General features: G+C 42.1%; 1 protein-coding gene across 3 annotated transcripts in view; it reads left to right on the top strand.

The window, feature by feature from the left end:
- RNF144B (ring finger protein 144B) overlaps positions 1–27,030 on the top strand; it is a 200,393-nt gene that overhangs the window by 5,722 nt on the left and 167,641 nt on the right. The window contains exon 1 of one of the 3 annotated variants that reach the window (XM_063632237.1): positions 6,363–6,560. The exons of the other annotated variants lie outside the window; for them this stretch is intronic. The gene's annotated coding sequence lies outside the window, so the exon portion shown is untranslated. Of the gene's footprint in view, positions 1–6,362; positions 6,561–27,030 lie in introns of those variants that run through there. 3 annotated transcript variants of the gene reach the window in all.

The raw sequence follows: 27,030 nt of genomic DNA, 5'->3' as shown, positions 1-27,030 counted from the left end.
TAAAATATTTCTATAAATCTTATTTTTTCCATTTTTTTTGTTTTGTCTTTCTTCATTTTTTTTTGGTTTGTTTCATTTTGTTTTTAGATGGAGTCTCACTCTGTCGCCCAGGCTGGAGTGCAGTGGCGTGATCTTGGCTCACTGCAACCTCCGCCTCCTGGGTTCAAGTGATTTACCTGCTTCGGCCTCCCAGGTAGCTGAGATGACAGACGTGTGCCAACACGCCCGGCTAATTTTTGTATTTTTAGTTAGAGACAGGGTTTCACCATGTAAGTCAGGCTAGTCTCGGTCTCCTGACTTCAAGTGATCCACTCGCCTCGGCCTCCCAAAGTGCTGGGATTACAGGCGTGAGCCACCGTGCCCAGCCAAATCTTATTTTTAATCTAGACTTTAATAGGTAAAACATTTCTTGTTATAACTCATTCTTCATTTCAGGAAATTAGAGAAGGTTTGGGAGGGTACCTGACTGACATGCAGCTTGGATTTAAAAAATTAAATTTAGAATAAACAGATGTTTTCAAATTAGGAAAAGAATATTAGAAGGTGATGCTACCTCCTAATAAGATATATTTTGAAAAATATATGTGTCTCTCTCCCATTCACATCTCAATGTAACACAATGGTTCTCAAGTGAGGCCAGGACATTTGATAGTGTCTGGAGACATCTTTGGTTGTCAAAACTTAGAGGGGATGCTAGTGGCATCTTGTGATTAGCGACCAGAGATGCTGCTAAACATCCTACAAAACACAAGACAGCCCCACAACTTTTTTTTTGTTTGTTTGAGACAGGGTCTCACTATGTTGCCCAGGCTGGTCTGGAACTCCTGGGCTCAAGCAATCTGCCTGCCTCAGCCTCCCAAAGTGCTAGGATTATAGGTATGAGCCACCATGCCCAGCTGAACATTATCTTCTTGCACATTCCGCATGCTCATATTTCTGAAGTTGAGACTCCCTCCCCTCCCTGCTATTTTGTACTTCCTTAATACTTTGTTGGTATCTTTATTAGGGTATTTATGAAATTATAGTGTTATTACTTATTTACATGTCTGCCTTCATAGTAAACATTTACCCTCAACCTTCTCAAAGATCCTTCCATCCTCATTTCCAATCCTGTGGCCACCATCCCTAGAATTAGATGAAGAACTCTTTTTAGGGATGTTTTACATCATGACTCTGACCTGAGTAAAGCCAGTTAATTCCCTACATGGGAATTTAGAATTATTAGAAAGATGGATTCCACTTGGTAATTGGATCTGTAACAAATAAAGTTAGGAATTGTAGGGACATGTGTTCTGCTGTGTGAATTGGAGAAGGCCTAGTCTACAGAGAGAGAGAAGAGTGAAGATGAAAGAGGGTCAGATAAGGCAATGTGATGGCTAATTTTATGTGTCAACTTGATTGGGTCATTGGATGCCCAGATATCTGGTTAAACGTTATTTCTGGGTGTGTCTGTGAGGGTCTTTCAGGAAAAAATTAGTATTTGAGTTGGTGGACTGAATAAAGCAGATGGCACTCCCCAGTGTGGATGGGCATCATCTAATCCGTTGAGGGCCCAAATAGAACAAAACGGTGAAGAAAAACTGAATTAACGCTGGGTGGCTGCTTGAGCTGGAACATCAGTCCTCTCCTGCCCTTGGTGCTCCTGGTTCTCAGGCCTTCAGACCAAGGCTGGAATCTATACCATCGACTCTCTGGCTCTCAGTCCTTTGAACTACACCCAGCTTTCCTGGGTCTTCAGCTAAAATAAAAAGAGGAGAGAATAAATAGAAATGAAAAAAAAAAAAACAAAGGAAAACTGAGAAAAACTAAATTGAAATGACAGGCAGAAGGTAGCAAATCATCTGAAAAAATACTATGAATCGAGTGACCTAGGGGTGAAATGTTTGGCTGTCTTGCTGTGGCTCTGCCCTCCTAAGGCCAACCAGCCTTTCCCTCTTCCTTCTTGGCCTATTTGCTCTGACTCAGGTGGGAGGATCCATCAGGGGAGCCCTGCTACCTCCTAGCACCCTAGCCCTAGCACTCTAGCCTTCCATTAAGTCTTCTGAGTACAGCCCACCATGGTTACAGCGAGGTGGCTCAGCTACCAGGGACAGCCATAGCTGCCTAGACCTTAGTGAATCTAGAGAGCATGGCCTAGGGGAAGGAAGTAGCATGAACCGTGGTTTGTAAAAATGTTTAAATTATTTCTTTAAAAGCTAGTCAAGTGGAGCAATGGGAATGAAGAAGGAACAAAGAGATCTGTAACTGGTTGTGATTAATTAGTTATAAACAACAGTGCACTCGGGCCAGCCTAGCACGGACTTTGACTTCAGACAAATAGATGCAAATTGAGGAAGACTAATTATTTTATGTAATTAGAGTGAGGGATAATAAAAATAGCCGGGTGCGGTGGCTCACACACTTACTTTGGAAGGCTGAAGCGAGTGGATCACCAGAGGTCAGGAGTTCGAGACCAGCCTGGCCAACATGGTGAAATCTCGTCTCTACTAAAAATACAAAAATTAGCTGGGCATGGTGGTGGGTGCCTGTAATTCCAGCTACTCGGGAGGCCGAGGCAGGAGAATCACTTGAACCCAGGAGGTGGAGGTTGTGGTGAGCTGAGATAGCACCACTGCACTCCAGACTGGGCAACAGAGCGAGACTCCATCCCAAATAAACAAACAAAAAGAGAAATAAAATAACTTTCTCAAAAGGAGAAGGAGAAGAGGCAGGAGCATGCTGGTTTGCTTTTACATGGTAGGAAATTGGGGATGTATATCAATGTACCTCTTGTGTGTCAATTTTCCTTTAATTTATTCCACTACTCAGTTACAAATCAACATTCTTTTATCTTTGAACTGTGTGAGATAGAGTCACTGTATACATATGTAGTTTTAAAAAGCCATTTTCTCTCTAAATTCTATTTACCAATATGTTTCTCAGTTTTTTACCACCAGTGACCCTCCTCCCTCCACACTTCCCTTCTGGGAAGCTTGTCTCTTAGGAACTTGTTATGGGACTGAATTTAGATTCCACAAAGGTATGAGGATCTGTACATTGGTATTGATTGATTTTTGAGACTGGGTCTCAATCTGTCACTCAGGCTGGAGTATAGTGGCATGATAGTGGCTCACTGCAGCTTTGACCTTTCTGGCTCAAGGGATCCTCCTGCCTCAGCCTCCTGAGCACCTGGGACCACAAACACATGCCACCGTGCCCAGCTAATTTTTTTGTCTTTTGTAGAGATGAAGTCTCCCTATTTGCCCAGGCTGGTTTTGAATTCCTGGGCTCAAGTGATCCTCCCACCTCACCCTCTCAAAGTGCTGGGATTATAGGCAGGAGTCACTGTACCTGGCCTGGTACTCATTGATTAAGTGTCCTTTACAGAGATCTTCTTCCTGATTTATCCTCTTTCCTCTCATCCCTACCTCCCATCCTCATTAGTTCTCTGCCTGCAGCCAGGGTCTTTTTTTTTTTTAATTGATCTCATTATTATGTTGCCTATAACACTTAAATGCCTCCCCATCGTGTGTAGGATCAAGTGTAATTTTTTATTTTTTTTAGAGACAGGGTCTTGCTCTGTCACCCAGGCTGGAGTGTAGGATGTGATCATAAATCACTGCAGCCTCAACCTCCCAAGCTCAAGAGATCCTCCCGCCTCAGCCTCCTGAGTAGCTAGGACTACAGGCTCATGGCACCACACCCCGCTAATTTTTCAATTTTTTTTGTAGAGATGGTGTCTCTCTATGTTGTCCAGGCTGTTTTGAACTCCTGGCCTCAAGCAGTCCTCTCACCTCAGCGTCCTAAAGCAGCCTCCAAAGCTCACGGTGTGAAACACTGTGCCTGGCCTAATGTACACTTTTTTTAATTTTTTATTTTAAAAAATATTTAAAAAATTTCAGTAGCTTTTATGCTACAAGGGATTATTGTTACGTGGATGAATTGTGGTGAAGTCTGAGATTGCAGTGCACCTGTCACCTGAGTAATGTACATTGTTACCAATATGCAATTTTTTTATTCCTGACCCTCCTCCTACCCTGCCCTGTTCTGGGTTTCCAATATCCATGATTACCCCTCTATATGCCTTTGTATATCCATAGCTTAGCTCCCACTTATAAGTGAGAACACTTGGTATTTGATTTTCCATTTCTGAGTTACTTAACTTACAATAATGGCCTCCAGCTCCATCCAAGTTCCTGCAAAATACATTGTTTCCTTCTGTTTTTAATGACTGAGTAGTAGCCCTGGGTGTATATGTACCACATTTTCTTTATCCTAAAGTGCAATTTTTAAAACATGACCTAGACGACTCTACATGATCTGACTTCTGTTCATCTCTCTAGCCTTGTCTCTACATTGTTCCTCCCAGTCTCCCTGACTTCCACCCCAAAGAAAAGATCCTCCAGCCATAGTGAATGGCCATGTTCCTTCTTACCTTCGGCTTTCTCTCCATGTTGGTGCTCCTACTGGGAAACTCTTTCTTCTCCAGTTTTCCTGTTCTGGGCCAAATTACCCTCACTCTTCAGGTCTCACCTATACTGCCCCGATGTGTCATCCTCCATCAGAGCATCTACTTTTAACAGCCTGTTTTCTTGTCTACACCCTCCTTCCCAATCAGCTTGATGAGAGCAGGAATGTTGTCTTTCTGATAGCTCTTCCATCCTCAGCACTCAGTGTTTATTGAATGCTTGCTAGTGTGAGACTGGCAAGTATTTATTCTGACAGGAGAAAACAGAATGCCAGGCCAGGCGCAGTGAGTCATGCCTATAATCCCAGCACTTCAGGAGGGCAAGGTGGGAGGATCATTTGAGCCCAGGAGTTTAAGATCAGCGTGGCCGACATGGCGAAACCCCCTTTTTATAAAAAATGCAAAAATTAGCTGGACATGGTGGTGCATACCTATAGTCCCAGCTACTCTGGGGTTGAGGCAGGAGGATTGCTTGAACCCAAGGTCAAGGCTGCAGTGAGCCATGATAGCACCACTGTACTCCAGCCTGGGTGTCAGAGCAAGACCTTGTCTCAAAGAAAAAAAAGAATGCCTGTGTAGTCTTTGGCTGACCTCCCTCCTCCTGCGCCTTCACCTCTTCTTACATTAGCTAAGCTGGTTTTTTCAGTTGTAGTAACTTGATTGGTGAGTTTATCTTCTGATGTCTGCCTTCTATCTAATAGACAAACCTGACAGTTTTTAGTAAGTGCCCATTTTTCAGCTTTCAGATGAGAAACTTATTTGATAAATTTAGAAAAAGACAGTGGATTAATATGGGGTCTCTTTAATAGATATTTGCATTTTCCAGGGCCCTGTTACAAACTGGTTGAGAAGTTGATTCCTAGCAGTGTTTATAATATGACTATGAATAATGCTTTACTGCCTTTAACATATTCCATAAATATATACTATTAATATATTGATAGGTGAATGAATGAGTGAGTGGAGTGCCATTTAACAATTCAACTTCCACATTCTTAGTAGGGGTTATGTCACTCTCAGGCTCCTGGGAGTTAGTGATACCGTCATGTTTCTTTGTTATTTTTAAATTACTTTTTATTTTTTTATTTTATTTCAAAGTTTTTTATTAACTTTAAAAATTTTTCTATTCTTTTATAATTTATCTATATTATGCCCTCAAACATCCTCCTATCCAAGATACCGTCATGTTCCCAGGATCCCTTCCCATCGTTCTTTTTCTCTGTATTATTCAGTAAACTCTGCCCTTTGCTGGTTTTCGCCATTAGAACTCTCTTCTTTGAACACATCCACCTGCTTCTTTCCAGAACCAGAGCCTCAGAACTGAGTCTTAAGTGAGAACAGAGGCTCCAGGCATGCTCGGTAACCAAAGCCAGGGTGTAATTAACTGCTCTTGCCCTGACGCAGGGCCCTTACAGGTGGCAAGTAGCAGCGCTGCTGGGAAGAGACTTGCTCTGTCTTGTGCAGTTGAACGTCTGCTTTCTGAGGGCAATCTAACGTCCTGGCAACCCAAGTTTATAAAGTGGGGATGTCTGCATTTTCAAAACAATAAAACGGAAGGAGTTATTTTGGAAAAATTAAAATGCCTGGCAGGAGATTCTCAAAGTTCAACCTATACACGAATATCAGGTGTTAAATAATGCTGTGGTTAAGACAAAAAAGAGGACGGAGCCAGGGGATGAATATAAATGGTGCCCTACTTTGAACCTCATTGGGCAGATCAAAGATTTTTAAAGGGTTTTCTGAAGTTGCCCAGCGCCTAGAATTTCAAGGACCGCATTCGCTGCCTCCTTCCTAAAGAGGGTGCGTTTGTGGGGGAGGTGAGTGCGCGCGCGCCGGGGGAGGGCCGGCCGCGGAGAGGGGCCAAGGCTCTCCGGAATCAGCAGCCAGAGAGAGGCTCTGCGGGCGCCCGCGGGGCGGAGGGCCGCCGGGGTGAGGGCCGGAGGAGGGGTCCGAGACGCGCCAAGGGGCTGGTAGCTAGGCGACCTGAATGCCTTTGATACCTGAAGCCGGAGCCTGAAGAAGCCAATAGCGGACCCCGAGCGCGCGCACGCCCTGGCGGGAGCCCTGCGCCTCCCGGGGTCTCCCTGCTCGTTACTCGGACCTCGGGCGCAAGGTAAGGAGGGGCGCGGAGTGCAGCGCTCGTCCTCTAGCTGCCTGGAGCCTCTGCGAGGGGCCAGTTCGGCCTCCCCGAGGCTGTCACCGCCTCCCCTTCTTCTTCCCTTTCCCGGTCCCCAGGTCCCCTCCGCGCAGAGCTGAAGCCCCGGCGGGCGGCCCACGGGGGATCAGACCCTCGGCCATCCGCGTTCCTCTCCGCCGTCCGCCGGACCCCCGCCTCTTCTCCACGCTCCACTCCCGACTTTCTTCCCCGCCCCCGGGAAGCTCCCGAAACCCGCACCCCCGGCTCTGAGGTCAGGGCTGGCAGGAGTAATCCACCCTCTCCAGGTGTGTGGCGCAAACACGGACGCAAAGATCTCCCCTAGGGCCCCTAACAATTTCCAGGCTGAAAGGTCATAACTCCTTCTCCTTCCATAACATACCTTCCCCCCGCCCCTGCTTCCTTTACTATCCTAACTTTGGGAGGAATATTGATTCTTGATCAAAGTCAATGCACTGTCTTACCTTTCGTATTGGCACAGGCTGAGGTGGTTTTTTCCCCCCTTAACTATTACGATAAGTGTGCAAGGTTTTCAGGGTGACTGCGGTGCTAGAACTTTATAACAACTTAAAGCAAAAGCTCTTAGGCGCTGGGGAAGAAAGCTGGACCCCACTCTGAAATCCCGATTCAGAAATTTGGTGTGTGTGCGTCTGCGTGTGCGTGCCTGCATGCGTGTGTGTGTTCAGGCTTGAGTATATTTAAAAAGCATCTCAGGTGATTGTGATGCCCGCCCCCGCAACATACCCCCCCAAGTATCTGTAAGGTCCGCAAAGAAGAGAGAGGGGCCACCCACTGTGGCTAAGCATCACTTGAAACTATTAGTGTGAATTGAAAATAAAAACAGAGTGAAAGGGGTGAAAGCCAGTTCCCCTCAAGTTGATTAATGTGATTGGTGCGGTATCGTTGGATCTGAGAAGGTAATTTTTTTTAATTTTGTTTTTATTTTTTGAGACGGAGTTTCGCTGTGTCGCTCAGGCTGGAGTGCTGTGGCCCCATCTCGGCTCACTGCGACCTCCGCCTCCAGGGTTCAAGTGATTCTCCTGCCTCAGCCTCCCGAGTAGCTGGGATTACAGGTATACGTTACCATGCCTGGCTAATTTTTGTATTTTCAGTAGAGACAGCGTTTCACCATGTTGGCCAGGCTGGTCTCAAACTCCTGACCTCAAGTGATCCGCTTGCCTCGGCCTCCCAAAGTTCTGGGATTACAGGAGTGAGCCACAGCGCCTTGTCCGAGACAGCAATTTTGGAAAGGGAGAGTTAACATTCATTTGAAACTCTGATATAACATTGGGGGAAATGCATACTTCTAGGAGACCTGGTTAAACAGCTTTTAAATATCAATTTTTAAAATATAAGAATTCCTTCACAGTACCCTGACAATTAGAAAGGGCTGAGGCCCATTCTCCAGAGAATCAGAAAATCTTCCTTCACTGCCCCCTTGACTTTTTGTCAATGATGGAATGTAACCCGTTGACGTTTTTACATTTTTCTTACTTTAAGGCTAAAGACCCAAGTGGACTATTATCTCTAGGAACTAGAAGGAACAGTGATCATATTAATTAATTTAGATCCTGTTCTCACTCCTAATTATTTGAACCAAGTTCTTCTATCCTGAATTGATTAAGAGAGTCTGTAAATTATATTTACAGAAATACTAAATGTTTCTCCATCTTGAACTTTGTCATAGATGCATGTCTGCTACTTTTCATATATTCATATATGTACCTGAACCGTTATAAGTACTTATCCAACTATCAGAAGGTAACTACCAGGGAAAATAAAGATTTTTATTTTCTGTCTTTTGAAAAATTGAGGTGAAGGATCAATTTTTTAAAGTACCCTTAAGTAGTTATAACATTAAAGCTTACATTTCTTTTTATGAAACCAGATGCCTGTTATGAAATAGGGATGATATTCCATACCCGCTTTCAAGGATATTAAGGACAATCAGGAGGCTGTCTGTAAAGCATTTTGAACTTTTAAGAAAAGAATCACTGTCTAGAGATTGAGCCAATGTGATTGTTTTCCTGGCAAACTTTTTCTCCTTTCTAAAATTAACTTTCCCCCAGGAAAAATAGTGCAGATGCACATGATTCAGTCAACCAAGTCCAGAAAATACTGTCTGAATTTTAAAAGTGACCTTAATTCATCCCTATAGATCTAATGTTTGCAACCTATGCCACAAAATATGCAGAAATATTCATTGCTTGCTGACCTTTGCAAAGTGTTAGCTTAATAAGGGTAGTCAAGGACAGGGCACAATATAAAATTTATTGGTTTAGGCAAAACTATTAACATTATTTTCCGAAGGTTTTTGTGTATGTGTGTACACTGGTTCTGGGACTTCCATAAATATATATATGTTGCATATGTTTTTAATAGGAACAAAAACCCACAATATTTTTTATTTGTGGCAGAACACTGTAAGCATTAGGTTTTGATTACTTTTTGATGGAAATTTTAAAATGACAGAACTAAGAGCTTCAAGGAAATAATTTCATGAAGATCTATTTGGAACGAGAAGACCTTTTTTTAAAAAAAGATGTTTGAAGCCCAAAGTCTGTGTGCTTAGCCTCCATAGAATGGTCCTTTGTGAGTGAGTAAGGGTGGTAGATCCAGTTCTGGCAATCTCAGACGATGGATGATTAGACTCTGCCACTCTTCTCCAGACCTTTAATTTGGTCTGTAACTTGATGCTTCACTGACCCTACTCTATCCCTGCCACGCTAACTCACAGAGGAATTGTTGGCACTCTGAATTGAATTTTTTCCCCTCCCATCAATTAGAACATGTTTGCATAGGTTGCAGAATGCAGTTACATTTTTAGCTCAGTATTCTAAGAAATAACTTTGGCCACAAAGAGCATAGCCTTAGTGCAGCCTACACTACAAATTGCCTTATTTCACTGAGCTATGATAACTTACCAATGATTCAGCTATGTAGAAATAATAGCATTATAGAGTATTAAAATTAGAAGGCACTTTAAAAGTCACCTAGATTTTAATCACTTCTTTCTACAGATGAATACCGAAGTGCTCATAAGTATGATCCAAACTGAGAATAGACATTAAATTTTATATTCTTTCCAATTCTTGTAGTAATGAGAATTTTGTTCATTTGAAATGAATTTCTATATGAGTTTAATAATGTAGCAGTGACAGCAAAGTGGTTGCAAATCTCAGCTAGATTTTCAACAAAACTCAGAGTGTGGCATTAGGCTGGGAGCAGTGGCTCACACTTGCAATCCCAGCACTTTGGGAGGCGAGGCAGGAGACTCACTTGAGCCTGGGAGTTGGAGACAGCTTGAGAAAGATGGCAAGACCTGTACCTACAATTAATTTTTTTAAAAAATAGAAATTAAAAAAAAAGTGGCATTAAAGGCAATGCAGGTCATTTACAAAGGCAGCAAACTGCTCTATACCAGCATCCTAGGTTTTTCATTATATTGAATGGAACTACTTCAACTGACTGACACAAGAAAAGAGTAGTACACTAAGAGAGCTGAGTGTAGAGAGAGGAAGGAGTGAAGTCATGGACATGTGAAGAGCATGACTTAATAAATCAGCAAATCATTCAGGAATGGTTAGCCTTCACACCCTATCCCAGAGATTTTCATCTGAACTGATGGAAACTATCACTGGAGGTTCTAGCTCTCAAAATTCTATTTCCTTTTCTTTTTCTTTTCTTTTTTTTTTTTTTTTCCTGAGGCAGGGTCTCGCTCTGTCACCCAGGCTGGAGTGCAGTGACGCAATCTAAGTTCACTGCAGACTTGACCTCCTGGGCTCAAGCAATCCTCCTATTTCAGTCTCCTGAGTAGCTGGTACCATAAGCGTGCACCACCATGCCTAGCTAAATTTTTTTTTTTTTTTTTTTCGTAGAGACTAGGTTTTGCCATTTTGGCTGGGAGCAAACATGATTCAGCCAACCAAGTCCAGGCTGGTCCAGGCTCCCAGGCTGGTCTCAAACCCCTGAGCTTGAACAATTCACCTGCCTTGGCCTCCCAAAGTGCTGGGATTATAGGTGTGAGCCACTGTGCCTGGCCTCAAAATCTTATTAATTAAAGCTTGCCCTGGCAGTAGTAGTAGTAGTTTTGTTGCTGTTGTTGCTGTTCTTCTTCTTCTTCTTTTCTTTTTCTTTTCTTCATTCTCCTTCTTCTCCTTCTTCATTCTTCTTCCTATTTTTCTTCATCTTCCTTGTCTTCCTCCTCTCCCTCCTTTTCCTCTTCCTCCTCCTCTTCCTCTTCTTCCTCTTCCTCTTCCTCCTTCCTCCTTTCTTCCTCTTTCTTCTTTTTATTTAAGAGACAGGGTCTTGCTGTGTTACCCAGACTGGAGTGCAGTGGCACAATCATAGTTCACTGCAGCCTCGAACTTCTGGGCTCAGGCAGTTTTCCTGCCTTGGCCTCCTGAAATGCTGGGATTACAGGCACAACCCACCACACCTGGCCTGGAAGTCCTACTTCTTGATGCTTTTGTCTTTTAAGATCATCTGTCTTGAAGATCTACTCTCACTAGTTATAAAATAATTTCTCCTCATATATAGGCACTGAAAAGATTGAATTCAATCTTGAGAGACCATTTAGAGAGGTATTCTTGCTAGTACCACAATTTGCTACCATTTATTGAGGTACTTTACCTACATTAAGAAAATATCTTTACAGACCTAAGAAGTAGCCATTATTATTCCCTTTATACAGATCTGTGATTCAGAGAGGGAGCATCTTGATCAAGGATGTATACCTTCTAACATTCCACATTGTTTCCCTAATAGGTACAAGCTGCGGAATGAGTCTATAGATGATTATATACTCATTTTAAGATATCTGGCCGGGCATGGTGGCTCACACCTGTAATCTCAGCACTTTGGGAGGCTGAAGTGGGTGGATCACGAGGTCAGGAGATCAAGACCATCCTGGCTAACATGGTGAAACCCCGTCTCTACTAAAAATACAAAAATTAGTCGGGTGTGGTGGCACTTGCCTGTAGTCCCAGCTACTCGGGAGGCTGAGGCAGGAGAATTGCTTGAACCCGTGAGGCTGAGGTTGCAGTGAGCCAAGATCGCACCACTGCACTCCAGCCTGGGCAACAGAGCAAGACTCCTTCTAAAAAAAAAAAGATATCTGAGCTATTTCCTAATTCTGAAAAGACTTTGCAAAGTCTTCATATGTTTTAAAATTTCAGTTTAGGTGTATTTAATATGTGGAACTCAGTAGTCTTACATTGATTCAATGATTGAAGACAACTACTACATTTAAAATATATGTTCCATAATTATTGTAATATTGTAGAAGATACCACCTAATCAGATCTTTTTCTTCTTAGCTGCCTAACCTCATCTCCTCCTGTTCTATCCCTCATTCACTCAGCTCCAGCAGGAATGACCTCTTCGATGTGCCAACCATATGTCCGCTTTAGGGCCTTTCTGTAATTCTCCCCCCTGCCTGGAACATCGTTTCCCCCGATATGCACTTGACAAGTTTCCTCACCTACTTGTCTTTACTCACTTTGCACCTTCTCAGTGAGGTCAACATCATCACCCTATTTCATACTGCAGCCCAACCACACTACCGTTCCAGCACTCCTCGTCTCTACTAGACTCTTTATTTTTTATTCCATAGCACCTATCACCTTACAACATACATATATACAACATATATGTACACACATATGTTATATATATATCACCTTACAGCATACAACATATCTATGTTGTATATATATGTTATATATATGTTGTATGTTGTAAGGTGATTATATATAACTCATCTCACAACATACGACATATATATGTTATATATGATATATATGTTATATATGATATATATGTTATATATATGTTGTATGTTGTAAGGTGAGATAGGTGCTATGGAATAATATATGAATATATAAAAATATATATTTTTTGAGATACAGTCTCTCACTCTGTTGCTCAGGCTGGAGTACAGTGGTGTACAGTGGAGTACAGTGGTGCAGTCTTGGCTCACTGCAACTCTGCAGTGGGTTAGGTTCAGGTGATTCTCCTAGCTCAGCCTCCCAAGTAGCTGGGATTACAGGGATGCACCATCATGCCCAGCTGATTTTTGCATTTTTAGTAGAGATGGGGTTTTGCCATGTTGGCCAGGCTGGTCTTGAACTCCTTGCTGTAAGTGATCTGCCCAGCTCAGCCTCCCAAAGTGCTGGGATTATAGGCATGAGCCACCATGCCCAGCTGACATACAACATATTTTCTACTTATTTATTTTTTATTGTGTGACTCCCACTGCTAAAATACAAGTCCCAACTAGGGCAGAGATCTTGGTCTGTTATGTTTGGTGATATATCCCAAATGCCTAGAAAAGCACTTGACACATTTAGGAAATACTTGTGGAATAGAAATGTTTAGTTTGGTGTGATCCTTCCAGATGTTTTTCTATGAGTTTACATGCATATACACAATCCTAGAAAATAACAGCAAAAGGATGTGTTTTTATATCTCATACATGAACTTCAAGACAATTCAGGTGTTACCTCCTACCAACCTGTTCTCAAAATTTCCCTCAATCACAGCACTTAGTGCATTGTATTGTCATTGTCTAATTACTTGTCAGTCTCCCTCATTAAACTGTGAGCTCCTTGAGAATAGGAAGCATGGTTTTTTTTTTCATCTCTGTATCCCCAGGGATAGCTCATAGTAGGGCATAATAAGTGTTGAATGGTTAAAAAATAAAAATTGTGTTCCAAAGCAGAATGAATCCTTAATAATCAAGATGTCCTTAAACATACATTTAAAAAAATAATTTCATAAACTTTTGGTGATTTACAAGACATCTATAATACGACAAATTTGCACACTCTCCATTGCATTTTTTTTTTTTTTTTGAGACAGTCTTGCTCTATCACCCAGCTGTAGTGCAGTGGCGCCATCTCAGCTCACCACAACCTCTAGGTTCAAGCCATTCTCCTGCCTCAGCCTCTGGAGTAGTTGGGACTACAGGCGCATACCACCACACTCGACTAATTTTTGTATTTTTAGTAGAGATGGGGTTTTGCCATATTGGCCAGGCTGGTCTCGAACTCCTGACCTCAAGTGATCCGCCTGCCTTGGCCTCCCAAAGTGCTGGAATTATAGACATGAGCCACTGCACTTTGCAAGTGATTCTTTACTGCACGATAACTTTTTATTCAAGGCTTTTTAGGAGTTCTGTCTTTTAGTGTCATCGTCCTGCCAGAGCAGCTATAAATTAAAATGTGTACTACTTTATTAGAATTTACTTTATGTAAATTAAAATGTATACTACTTTATTAGAATTTACTTTATGTCTCCTTTATGTTATAATTAGGAAGTTGCATTGTTTTGTTTTTAAAGTATGTATGTATTTGGCTATATTTTCTATTAATTTCACTTCAAAATATAAAAGGGGTAGTTCACAAAATATTTGTTTTAAAAATGAACATTAGTCTGGCAGGTTCGAGAGTCATTGTTCTATACAAAATATTTCTTAATCTAGGACAAATCTAACAATTTAGCAGTAGTCCAAATTTTACCTTCAGTTCCATGAATTTTTATATCTATCTATCTATCTATCTATCTATCTATCTATCTATATAGATATAGATTTTTTTTTTTTTGAGATGGAGTTTCGTTCTTGTTGCCCAGGCTGGAGTGCAGTGGTGCAGTGTCGGCTCACTGCAACCTCTGCCTCCCGAGTTCAAGCGATTCTTCTGCCTCAGACTCCCAAGTTGCCGGGGTTACAGGTGCCATGCCTGGCTAATTTTTTTGTGTTTTTAGTGGAGTCAGGGTTTTACCATGTTGTCCAGGGTGGTCTTGAACTCCTGACCTCAGGTGATCAGCCCGCTTCGGCCTCCCAGAGTGCTGGGATTACAGGCTCAGCCAGGATTTATACATTTTAATCTGCTTCTTTTTGCCTTTGTTATTTATTATGCTTGGTTAATATTAAACTTTCTTACATGAAGGGGTGAACAGTTGCCTCATTACAATGGAATCTTACCACTTCTACCCTAGGAGAAAGTCTTGCACCTGGAGAAGGCTCTCTTTCTCTTTCACTACCATTCTTCCAATGCATTTGTTTCCATATCCCCAAAGGCAAAGGCTATTCTCTGAATTAGGAGGTTCATAGAAAACCTTTGTAAACACTTTGAAAGGCTCTACTTTGGGCCCAGTACAGAAAGCAACTGGCCCTCAGCCATTCTCTTGGCAGGGGTCACCTTCCTGGTCTGCAGCTTGGGAATGTTGACAGAATGTTTGCCCCTTCCCACCTTTGCCCCCTTTTTTGGAGAGTGTGTGATTAATGCCTCATGAAATCTTGCTTTAAATTTTCAAGCTAGCCAGGTATGGTGGCTCACGCCTGTAATCCCGCCACTTAGGGAGGCAGAGGCAGGAGGATCGCTTGAGCCAAGGAGTTTGAGACCAGCCTAGGCAACATAGCAAGACTTTACTTTTCACACACACACACACACACACACACACACACACAGTCAAGCAACTGCTTGTAACAATACTTTCCCCCATAATATTTAATTAGTCATGATATTTTTTTCTTTTAAAAGTCATACTCTCAGCCAGGCGTGGTGGCTCATACCTGTAATCCCAGCACTTTGGGAGGCCAAGGTGGGTGGATCATGAGGTCAGGAGTTCAAGACCAGGCTGGCCAACATAGTGAAACCCTGCCTCTACTAAAAATACAAAAATTAGCCAGGTATGGTGGTACACACCTGTAATCTCAGCTACTTGGGAGGCTGAGGCAAGAGAATCACTTCAACCTGGGAGGTGGAGGTTGCAGTGAGCTGAGATCACACCACTGCCCTCCAGCCTGGGCGAGAGTGCAAGACTCTGTCTCAGAAAAAAAAAAAAAGTCATACTCTCCATTAGCATACTTTATCATCATTTAAATATTTTCTGGGAAACCATGTGGGCAGAAGGAGGTAAGAGTATTTGGAGAGTATTACATTTAAAATTGTTTTTATATAAATTTAAATTTATAAATAGGCTTATGGGCCAGGCATGGTGTCTCACAGCTGTAATCTCAGTACTATGGGAGGCTGAGGTGGGAGGATCGCTTGAGCTCAGGAGTTTGAGACTGACTTGGGCAACATAGTGAGACCTTGTATCTACAAAATTCTTAAAAAATTGATGCGGGCGTGGTGATTTATGCCTGTAATTCCAGCACTTTGGGAGGCAGAGGTGGGCAGGTCACTTGAAGCCAGGAGTTTTTGAGAACAGCCTGGCCAATATAGTGAGATTCTATCTCTACTAAAAATACAAAAAAAAAAAATAAATAAATAAGCTGGGTGTGATGGTGCATGCCTGTAATCCCAGCTACTTAGGAGTCTGAGGCACGAGAATCGCTTGAACCTGGGAGGCAGAAGTTTCAGTGAGCTGAGATCATGCCACTGCACTCCACCTTGGGCAACAGACTCACCTGGGCAACATGTCTCAAAAATAAATAAATAAATAATAAATAAATAAATAATTAGGTGTGGTGGTTCACACCTGTAGTCCCAGCTACTTGGGAGGCTGAGGCAGGAAGATTGCTTGAGCCAGGGAAGTTGAGGCTGCAGTGAGCTATGATCATGCCACTGCACTCCAGCCTGGGCATTAGAGGAAGACCCTGTCCCTAAATAAATAAATAGGCTTATGAAAAAGGTTAAGGAGCATTTCAGGCAATTGCCTTATTTTACATTTTTGGTTGGGAAAATACAGAGGACTTTGAAGATGAATATCAAAACTACCTCCAAACCTACCATCCAGAAATAACCACATTTAACAATTTGGTATGACTTTCATACTTATTTACTACAATAATGTGTGTGAGTATATATGTGTACTAATTTTGTTGTTACAGAATTGACACTTTTTTCTATGCATTCTGCTTTTTGACCTACTTTAAAAGAATTTAACAATATATCATAAGAATTGCCTATGCTATTGAGAGTGTTTCTTTTGTTATCTGGATAATACTATTATATTTGCTCACTTTCCCTGTGATAGTTTGGAAGGTAGTTCTAATATTTTAAATATCTGCTACTACTGCCTTTTGGGTTTTTGTTTTTGTGTGTGTATATATATATACTAATGTTTTTGTTTGTGTGCGTGTGTGTGTGTATATATATATATATATGCCCATGTATATGCATGTTTTCCCTAATCAATGCCAGGAGAAAATGGTATTTATTAACTTTATTTCTGCAAGATGGGAAAGTTGGCACATTTACTACCTCTCTTTCTCCAGCTCCCACGTTTCCTAGTTTTTTGTTGATACAATCTAGGATTATTTAAATCAATTATTATCATTATCATTATTAATACATGCTGAAGTCATATATTTTCTTTTTGTATTAGGTTATTTCTTGCTTCAGGCTTTATTATTATTTAAAAACTTTGTAAAATTGACAAATAATTGTACATATTCATGCAGTACATAGTGACTTTGTGATACATATAATGTATAGTGATCAGATCACAGTAATTAGCATATCCATCATCTTAAACATTTATCATTTCTTCGTGTCGGGAACATTCACCATCTTCCTTCTAGCTATATGAAACTATATATGTTCAATATCTTCCTTCTAGCTATTTGAAACTATGTATTATTATTAACTAGAGTCATCCTACAGTGGTATAGAACACTGGAACTTAGTCCTCTTTCCTAGCGGTAATTTTGTTCTGGTGAGCCCAGATTGCGCCAGTGCACTCCAACCTGGGTGACAGAGTAAGACTCTGTTCCAAAAAAAAAAGAAAAAAAAGAAATGCATTCTGATTTGCTATACCACTTCAGGGAGAAGGGAGAGAGCAAGACACAGATGATATTAGAGAAGGGAATTTGGACTTTACAAAATTTTCCTTACTATAAAATGTCTGAATTTCATTAAAATATAAGCCTTTTGTTTCAGTCTGCAAATATTTATACATTATCTTGTTTTGTCCTTAAAACAATTGCTTTAGAGTCAAATAATCATAACCTCTGGATTCAGAAGGTTGTGGACTGAATACTTCCCTAATGATGGAACTTCTTGCAGATTACTTAAGTTTTCTTAGCCTCATTTCCTTCACCTGGAAAGCAGCGTTTGAACTCTGGGAAAAGATAACTTTACCTCATACAGCTGTAAATATTGTGGGAGATAATTATATAGGAATTGTCAGAACCCAGACTGATGATAATAGCCATGCCGGAGATAGCCCAGGAGTGCGAAGCGGAGAGACCTTCAACAATGGAACCCTGAGGACATAGAGAAGTCAACAGGAGGCTGAGTAGCCAGAGGGTAGGGGGAAGATCAGAAGAGAGTGAAGTCGGGGAATTAAATGGAATATAGACATTTAAGATGAAAAGAATAATCATTAGTTTCATGTATTATGACAAAGAAATTTCCGGTAGCTTTAGCAATTAGTAGCTTAGTGTGAGCTCAGCCACAGGCAGTTTCAGTAGAGATACGCCGGTAGAAGGAAGACTGTAGTAGGATTGATTAATGAGGTTAAGGAAGCAAGGAAAGTGTAAATAGCCAATAAGAAAAATGTTTCTCCCTTAGGAGAAAGGGAAAAGATAAAGGAGAGAGATGGGTCAGTAGCTAGACAGATACTTAAGATTGGGAAACGATTTAGATTTGAAGGAATAGCAAAATTTTTAAAAAACGTAAGGACTAAAAGTTTGCCATATTTAAATTTTTTCAAGTAAGGATATTAAAAATATTACTATCTAGGCTGGGCACAGTGGCTCACGCCTGTAATCCTAGCACTTTCGGAGGCTGAGGCAGGCTAATAGCTTGAGCCCAGGAGTTTGAGACCAGGCTGGGCAACATAGTGAAAACCTGTCTCTACAAAAGATACAAAAATTAACCAGGTGTGGGGGGAGGGGGGAGGGACAGCATTAGGAGATATACCTAATGCTAAATGACGAGTTAATGGGTGCAGGAAATCAACATGGCACATGGATATATATGTAACAAACCTGCACATTGTGCACATGTACCCTAAAACCTAAAGTATAATTAAAAAAAAGAAAAAAAATTTACTAAAAATCATTGAATTGTACATTTACAATAAAGGAATTTTATGGCATATAAATTATACCTCATAAAATTTTTAAAGGAAAGATTAAAAAAAAAAAATTAACCAGGTGTGGTGGCATGCACCTGTAGTCCCAGCTGCTTGGGAGGCTGAGGTAGGAGGATCACTTGAGCCCAGGAGATCGAGGCTGCAATGAGCCATGATCGTGCCACTACACTGCTGCCTGGGCAGCAGAGTGAGACCCTGTCTCAAAATAAATGAATAAATAAATAAATAAATAAAATTACTACCTAATATTATTTCAGAAAAGGCAGAAAATACTAACATTTAAAAACTGAATAACCTAACTTTGTGAGAAAGTTGGTATCTCAGTGAAGATTTTCTTTTCCTGCTTAAGAGTGTCTTTTTCCCCCTGGTTGAAGGTTCCATCTCTGCTTTTTTAGGGATTTGGCTTCATCAGTTGTCTTCCCTCAAATATTTCAACCTCTTCTTCTCTATTGACTCTTTTCCATTAGCAAATAAGCATAGTCTACTCACCTATCTTAAAAAAAGCACAGGTCAACTGGGCGCGGTGGCTCATGTCTGTAATCCCAGCACTTTGGGAGGCTGAGGAGAGTGGATCATCTGAGGTCAGGAGTTCGAGACCAGCCTAACCAATATGATGAAACCCCATCTCTACTGAAAATACAAAAATTAGCTGGGCGTGGTGGTGTGCACCTGTAGTCCCAGTTACTCGGGAGGCTGAGACAGGAGAATGGCCTGAACCCAGGAGGCGGAGGTTGTAGTGAGCTGAGATCGCACCACTGCATGCCAGCCTGGGTGACAAAGGGAGACTGTGTCTCAAAAGAAAAAAAAAAAGCACAGGTCAAAGTTAGTGAGAACCTAAATGAAAGTAGTGGCAGAGGGGATGGGAGGAGGGGCTAGATGGGACAGATGGTATATAAATAGTGTTAATGGGACTTGGTGACTGATTGAATACAGCAGGTGAGAGACAGAGGGAGGAATCTAAAATAAATCCTAGAGACCTGGTTTGGGTTTATGGTACACGGTGCAGTCATAGAAAAGGAGAAGCAGGGCTGGGAAAATGAAAACCTGTAACTTCAGTCCAATGTGCCGTAGGGTGTGTAGCTCGGGAACTCTGACTCCGCCTTTGAATCCTGCTCCTGTATCCTCCTAAGCTCCCATTCTACCTCAACACCCATTATCATGACTCCTTTTCATAGTTGGCCCTTAAACCTTCATTTCTGGGGTTATTTAACTATTGAGAGTTCAAATCCTGCTTCCTAGAGTTTGTGAGCCAACAGAATGCGTTTTTTTTGTTTGTTTTTTCTGAAAACAAATAAAAATGAATTAGTTGATAGAAATATAAGTACACGTGTAAATACAGGATGTTAAAATGGAACTGTTTTAGTTTCCGTGTTAGCTGTGGCCTAAGACAATAGAAGCCGCATTCCAAAGTCAGGTAAGAACACAAAGTGGGAGGAAAAGGAATCACAGGAGAACAGGTCAGCATTGTCCTCCAACCAGGTTAGCTCACTGACCACATCCGGCCAATGAAACAGGTAGGAGAGGCCAAGAAGATAAAGATTAGAAGATGATTTTTAGAGAGTTGATGATGGGTTTGAGTCCCTCCCTCCTGGCCACCATGGGAGAGGGGTGTAAGGTCCTTGCCCCTTCAACCTACATCTAGAGATAGGGGTTTTATGCAGACCATTTGGAGTATTTAATGTGCATCCCCCCCACAGATTGAAAGGCATAGTGGACCATTGTGCATGCTTGAGAAATCTAAAGAACAAGAGACCTGCTGGCTAGCTCCTCTGATGGTGGAGCAAAAGAGATGTAGCACATTGTCTCATAGTTTGATAGAGCACGGAGTGCAGAGATTGTCTCCCAGAGACCAAAGGTAGACCACACAGGTCACGGAGGGGGCCTGGGGTCATCTCATATCACGTGTAAGTGCACCTTTTGGACCCCAGGAAGAAAGAGCCATAAGTAACCACCTGCAGAAAGCAATCTGCAGGTGAAATATCTCCAGTGATGAGGGTGGGCTTGGAGCGTCTCTACTTCCCAACTTCCCATCCGCACCACTACCATCCCACCTAGGCTCAAGAGAAGTAAGCTTTAAATGCCCACCAAGCCTGTAGATCACCAGCCTTAGGTCATTGCAATTGTCTTAATGAAGGAAGAACTTTCCTTCTGCCTCTTCCTCCCCCCACCACTTCCCCAGAATGAGGGATTAGTATCAGAAACTGGGGTTGCCTAAATTAGCAGTCTAGCTAAGGAGAATACAATCTTTCCATGTCTACCTTCCCCAGTACAAGTGGCTAGCGTTCATTCAACAGGCCACAGCTGAAGGAGGAGAGAGGTTTAACTTCACATCAAGTTGGAAGAGTTGGAGTGCTGTATTAGACTGGACACATTGATTACAAAACTGTGATTGATTTTCTGGACTTGGGGCAACTTGAAGTGTTTTCATCATTTAAGAATAATTAGAAGAGTCATGGCAAGCTGGTTGCAGTGGCTCACGCCTGTAATCCCAGCACTTCAGGAGGCCAAGGTGGGTGGACTGCTTCAGCCTTTAATTCCTGGGCTCAGGGAATCTGCCCACCTCAGCCTCCCAAAGGGTTGGGATTACAGGCGTGAGCTACTGCACCCTGCCCGGATTTTTACTCAGATTTACTCAAACTTCAGATGTTAATCTCTCTCTCTCTCTCTTTTTTTTTTTTTTTTTTTTTTTTGACAGAGTCTTGCTCCATCACCCAGGCTGGAGTGCAGTGGCATGATCTCCACTCACTGCAACCTCTGCCTCCTGGGTTCAAGCGATTTTTCTGCCTTAGCCTCCCAAGTAGCTGGGATTAGGCACCTGTCACCACACCTAGCTAATTTTTGTACTTTTAGTAAAGATGGAGTTTCACCATGTTGGCCAGGCTGCTTTCAAACTCCTGACCTCAAATGATCCGCCCACAATGGCCTCCCAAAGTGTTGGGATTACAGGCGTGAGCCATCGCACCCAGCCTCAGATGATAATCTCTTCCACAAACGTCCTCATAGATATACCCAGAAATGGTGTTTGACCAACTATCTGGGTATCCTATGGTCAAGTTGACACATAATATTAATCATCACAAAGAGACAGTGGAGAAAACAGACCCCTTCAGTATGATAGTCATTTATGTAAAACCATCTATGATTTTCAGTGATATATGATTAGCAAAAGGATAGAAGAGAAGGGCAGAAGTGGCTATTTTGTGAATTAAATGTATTCACAGAAATGTCACAATAACTTTTTATTTCTTAAAATGATGCTAGGAGCATTTAAGTCAATTTACATATACATTAGGTAATTTTATTTATTTACTTTTTTTTTTTTTTTTGAGATGGAGTTTCACTCCTGTTGCCCAGGCTGGAGTGCAATGGCACGATCTCGGCTCACTGCAACCTCCACCTGGTGGGTTTAAGCAATTCATCTGCCTCAGCCTCCCTAGTAGTTGGGACTACAGGCGCATGCCACCATGCCTGGCTAATTTTTGTATTTTTAGTACAGATGGAGTTTTACCATATTGGCCAGGCTGGTCTGGAACTCCTGACCTTGTGATCTGCCAGCCTCGGCCCCTCCCAAAGTGCTGGGATTACAGGTGTGATCCACCGTGCCTGGCCTATTTACTTATTTATTTATTTTTTTTTGAGACGGGGCTCTATAGCCCAGGATGGACTGAAGTGGTGCTATCATGGTTCACTGCAGCCTTGAATTCCTGGGCTCAAGCAATCTTCCTGTCTCAGCCTGCTGTGTAGCTGGGACTATAGGCATGTGCCACCATGCCTGGCTAATTTTTTAATTTTTTGTAGAGATAGGGGTCTCCCTGTGTTACCTAGACTGGTCTTGAACTCCTAGGGTTAAGCAATCCTCTTGGCTTTAATGCTGGGATTGTAAGCATGAGCCACCATGCCTGGCCTACATTAGGTAATTTTATTTAAAAAAATTATTTAATAAATAAATTATTTATTTGTGAGACAGGGTCTCACTCTGTCATCCAAGCTGGAGTGTAGTGGCATGATCTTGGCTCACTGCAACCTCTGTCTTCTGGGCTCAAGCAATCCTCCCACTTCAGCCTCCCAAGTAGCTGGGACTACAGATGCACACAACCATGCCCAGCTAATTTTTAAATTTTTAGTAGAGATGAAGTCTCCCTATGTTGCCCAGGCTGGTCTTGAGCTCCCGGGCTGAAAGGATCTGCCTGCCTGGGCCTGCCAATGTGCTGGGATTACAGGTGTGGGCCACCGTGCCTGGCCTACATTAGGTAATTTTAAAATGAGGTTTACAATCTGTTCCACAGCTGGGGAAATGATCTGAGATATTGCCTGGGTGTAATAAGCACATAAGACATTCTTCTCCTTCTGTTCCAGAGAATCACAGAAGCAATAAACAGCTAAGATTTATTGTTCACCATTTGTATTCTGCCACTGATCAATTAAAACAAAACAAAACAAATGTGTGTGTTCCTGTAAAACAATAGAGATGATGCCCATTAGCCAATAAAATGTAGAATAAACAAGAATGCTAATGGATTTCTCTTTTCAGCTTTTAGGAATTTTAAAAGCGCTTTAAATTAGCTTTTAGATTATCTTCCCAGAATTTGCAACATTATTACTCAGTTGAAGTCTTTTAATGGCAAAGGAGTGACAAGGGGACAATCTAAATAACATTTCTATTAATGTGTTCCTAAAAGTTGAAAAGACAACTTGAAAAACACGTGTGAGTTGCACATAAAATATTTACAATGGTGGGGAACACATGCAATTTATTTCATGGAAGTGGAACTTTGGACCCAGAGGTAGGCTATTAGATTGGCCTAGAAGGATGGAAGAAAGGTGATGACTGGGCACGAAGACATGACTCAGCCTTCTGTGGTTCTAGTGTAAAACCTTCCTATGCCTGTAGAATTCTAAGGGCAATGCCATATTGCCCTGGTGCACTGCTGAATGCCTGCTGTCCTTTAGGATAGTCGTAAGAGTGTGAGTGCTAGAATATGCCTTAGGCATAGTCCATTTTCTGTCTTTCTTTTATTTTTATTTATTTTTTTTTTTTGAGACGGAGTGTCTCGCTCTGTCACCCAGGCTGGAGTGCAGTGGATCGATCTCGGCTCACTGCAAGCTCCGCCTCCCGGGTTCATGCCATTCTCCTACCTCAGCCTCCCGGTAGCTGGGACTACAGGTGCCTGCCACCACGCCTGGCTAATTTTTTTTTTTTGTATTTTTAGTAGACACGGGTTTTACAGTGTTAGCCAGGATGGTCTCGATCTCCTGACCTCATGATCCGCCCGCCTTGGCCTCTCAAAGTGGTGGGATTACAGGCGTGAGCCACCGCACATGGCCAGGCATAGTCCATTTTCTATTATTGCTTTTTCCCTGTGGTAGGTAAAATGCCAAGGTGTGGCCCAGGATTCCTACCTGCTTGTATATACGCCCTGTAAAGGAAGGGTCCCCTTGAGTGTGAGTGTGACTTGTGAAGATGATGGGTGTGAAGACATGGGATGGTGTGACTCCCATGATTACATTACATCGAATAAGACTCTGTCAAAGCTCACTGGAAAGAAATTCTCCCACTGGCTTTGCAGAAGCAAGCCATTTTGTGAGAGCCATGAGACCAGGACTCTAAAGCAGCCACTAAGTCCTGCTCTAGAATTCTGTAGCCATGAAACAACTTGTCCTAAGTTGTTTCATGGTTACAGAAAATGAATATACCCCCTATTTTCTCTAGTCTACACGCTCAGATTTATTATAAGCATTTCCAGAAATTCTAATTCTGTTTTTGTGCTCCTTAACTTCATATATTTCCCATTAAATTTTTCTCCCTCTGTATTGTGCCCTGGGCTTTCTTCATGTTTATCTTTAATTTCACGAATTCTCTCTTCAGCTGGCTGTACTGATCAGTCTCTGCTTTGATAATTCAGTGTAACAACCCCCCCACCCCCCGCAGTGACTTACAGCTGATCACGATTTCTTGCTCACATTGCGCGTCAGTGGCTGCAGGTGGAGAGCAGTGTCTCTGCTCCAAGGTCATGTTAAGTTGACCTTGTGTACCTTCTCACTCTGAGACCCAGGCTGAAGGAAGAGAGCAGCTCCTCTCTGGGATGTGAGGTTCTCATGGTGGGCAGTAGGGCTGACTGAGGCTTGAAATGCTTCCTAAATCCTCTGCTTATGACTCGGTGCATTGTCATTTAGGCCATTGGTCAAAACAAGTCAGTGGTCCAGCCCAACATCAATGAGATACAGGACTAGATTCCTCCCCAGGGGAAGAAGAAAGGAGTATTTTTGAATAACAATACATCTGTTATAATGGCCTGCTTTAGTTTTTTTTTCCATTAATGATATTTTTAATAGATCTCTATTGGTTCTTTTTTAATCTCCTTTTATTTCATAATGTCCTTTTCTTGACTTACATGTTCTATTCCATCCATTATCTTTTCAAACATTTTAAAACCATTAACATTAACTTTCTTAGTGCTTTATCATTTGTACTTTCAATGGAGTCAATTATCTTTTTTGTTTCATCTCTCTTGTTTTTTTTTTTTTCTTTTTTTTTTTTTTTCTTTTTTTTGAGATGGAGTTTCGCTTTTTGTCCATGCTGGAATGTGGAGGCACGATCTCGGCTCACTGCAACATCTGCCTCTCGGTTCAAGCAAATCTCCTGCCTCAGCCTTCCAAGTAGCTGGGATTACAGGCATGCACCACCACGCCCGGCTAATTTAGTATTTTTAGTAGAGATGGTGTTTCACCATGTTGATCAGGCTGCTCTCAAACTCCTGACCTCAGGTGATCCTTGGTCTCCCAAAATGCTGGGATTACAGGTATGAGCCACCATGCCCGGCCTAACTCTTTTTTTTTTTTTTTTTTTGAGACAAACTCTTCCTCTGTCACCCAGGCTGGAGTGTAGTGACGTGATCATGGCTCACTGCAGCCTCAACCTCCCAGTCTCAAGCAATCCTCCCACCTCAATCCTCTCACCCAGCTCTCAGTGTAGCTAGGACTACAGGTGTGTGCCACCATGCTGTGCTGATTTTTAATTTTTTTTTTTTTTGTAGAGATGAAGTCCCATTATATTGCCTATGCTTGTCTTGAACTCCTGGCCGTAAGCGATCCTTTTGCCTCAGCCCCCCAAAGTACTGGAATTACAGGCGTGAGCCACTGCACCCAACTTCTGTCTTATCGCTAATTCCCTCTTTCTCAGGGTGGTTTATTGGCTCTTGAGCCTTATCATTTTTGACTGTAAGTTCATCAACAGGTTCCACATGTTCTGGGGTGGAGTGGTGTTCCTGTGAGGCAGTTTTATATTTCATTTGTCAAGGCCTGCGTGTTTTCTTAGTTTTGGATCTGGTTTCCAATCCTGTGTAGTTAAGGTGCACTTGAAATCCTTTCATCTACCGTGAACAGGCTTAAATCTCTAATTTCTCATGAGTGATTCTTTTTCCATGCATAGTCCAGAGCAAGTGACAAGCTTTTTTACTGCTTCCCTCTTGAGAGGAAGGTGGTTTTCTTTTTTTATTCATTCCTCCTTTCTGACTTTATACATTAAAATAAGAAAAAAAATATGTATATATATATATACACACACACACACATATACATAGACACACACACACACATATACATAGACACACACACACACATATATATATTTTTTTCTTTATAATTTACATTTTTTTAGACATGGGGGTCTTGCTGTGTTGCCCAGGCTGGTCTCAAGTTCTTGGCCTCAAGAGATCCTCCTGTCTCATCCTCCCAAAGTGCTGAGATTACAGGTGCGATCCACCATTCCCAGTCTATTATTTATATAAGGTGTTTAATTTCAGCTCCATGTGGTAGATAAATGCCACACTGGAAAGTGAGTATCCTGTTGTCATATTACTACTAGGTCTTCAATTCCTACTCAACATTGTGGGTTTTGAGTTTCTTTTCTGTTTCTGAGGGATTGACCTTTCTAGCTTTCTGCCCAGCTATGCATTTAAAAATATTTTGTTGGCCAGGCGCGGTGGCTCATGCCTGTAATCCCAGCACTTTGGGAGGCCGAGGCGGGCGGATCACCTCAGGTCAGGAGTTCGAGACCAGCCTGGCCAAGATGGTGAAACCCCGCCTCTACTAAAAATACAAAAATTAGCTGGGCATGGTGTCATGTGCCTGTAATCCCAGCTACTCGGGAGGCTGTGCCAGAAGAATTGCTTGAACCTGGGAGGCGGAGGTTGTGGTGAGCCAATATCGCGCCATTGTAATCCAGCCTGGGCGACAGAGCAAGACTCTGTCTCAAAAAAAAAAAAAATTTTTTTTACATTTGGCCAGGCACAGTGGCTCATGCCTGTAATCCCAGCACTTTGGGTTTTGGGAGTCTGAGGCAGGCAGATCACTTGAGGCCAGGAGTTCAAGAGGTCAAGAG

The sequence above is a fragment of the Symphalangus syndactylus genome, chromosome 23 (genome assembly GCF_028878055.3).
Source record: "Symphalangus syndactylus isolate Jambi chromosome 23, NHGRI_mSymSyn1-v2.1_pri, whole genome shotgun sequence".
In the NCBI taxonomy this organism is placed as follows: Eukaryota; Metazoa; Chordata; class Mammalia; order Primates; family Hylobatidae; genus Symphalangus; species Symphalangus syndactylus.
The sequence above is the reverse complement of the archived record's forward strand: the minus strand, read 5'-3'. Positions and strand labels throughout refer to the sequence as shown.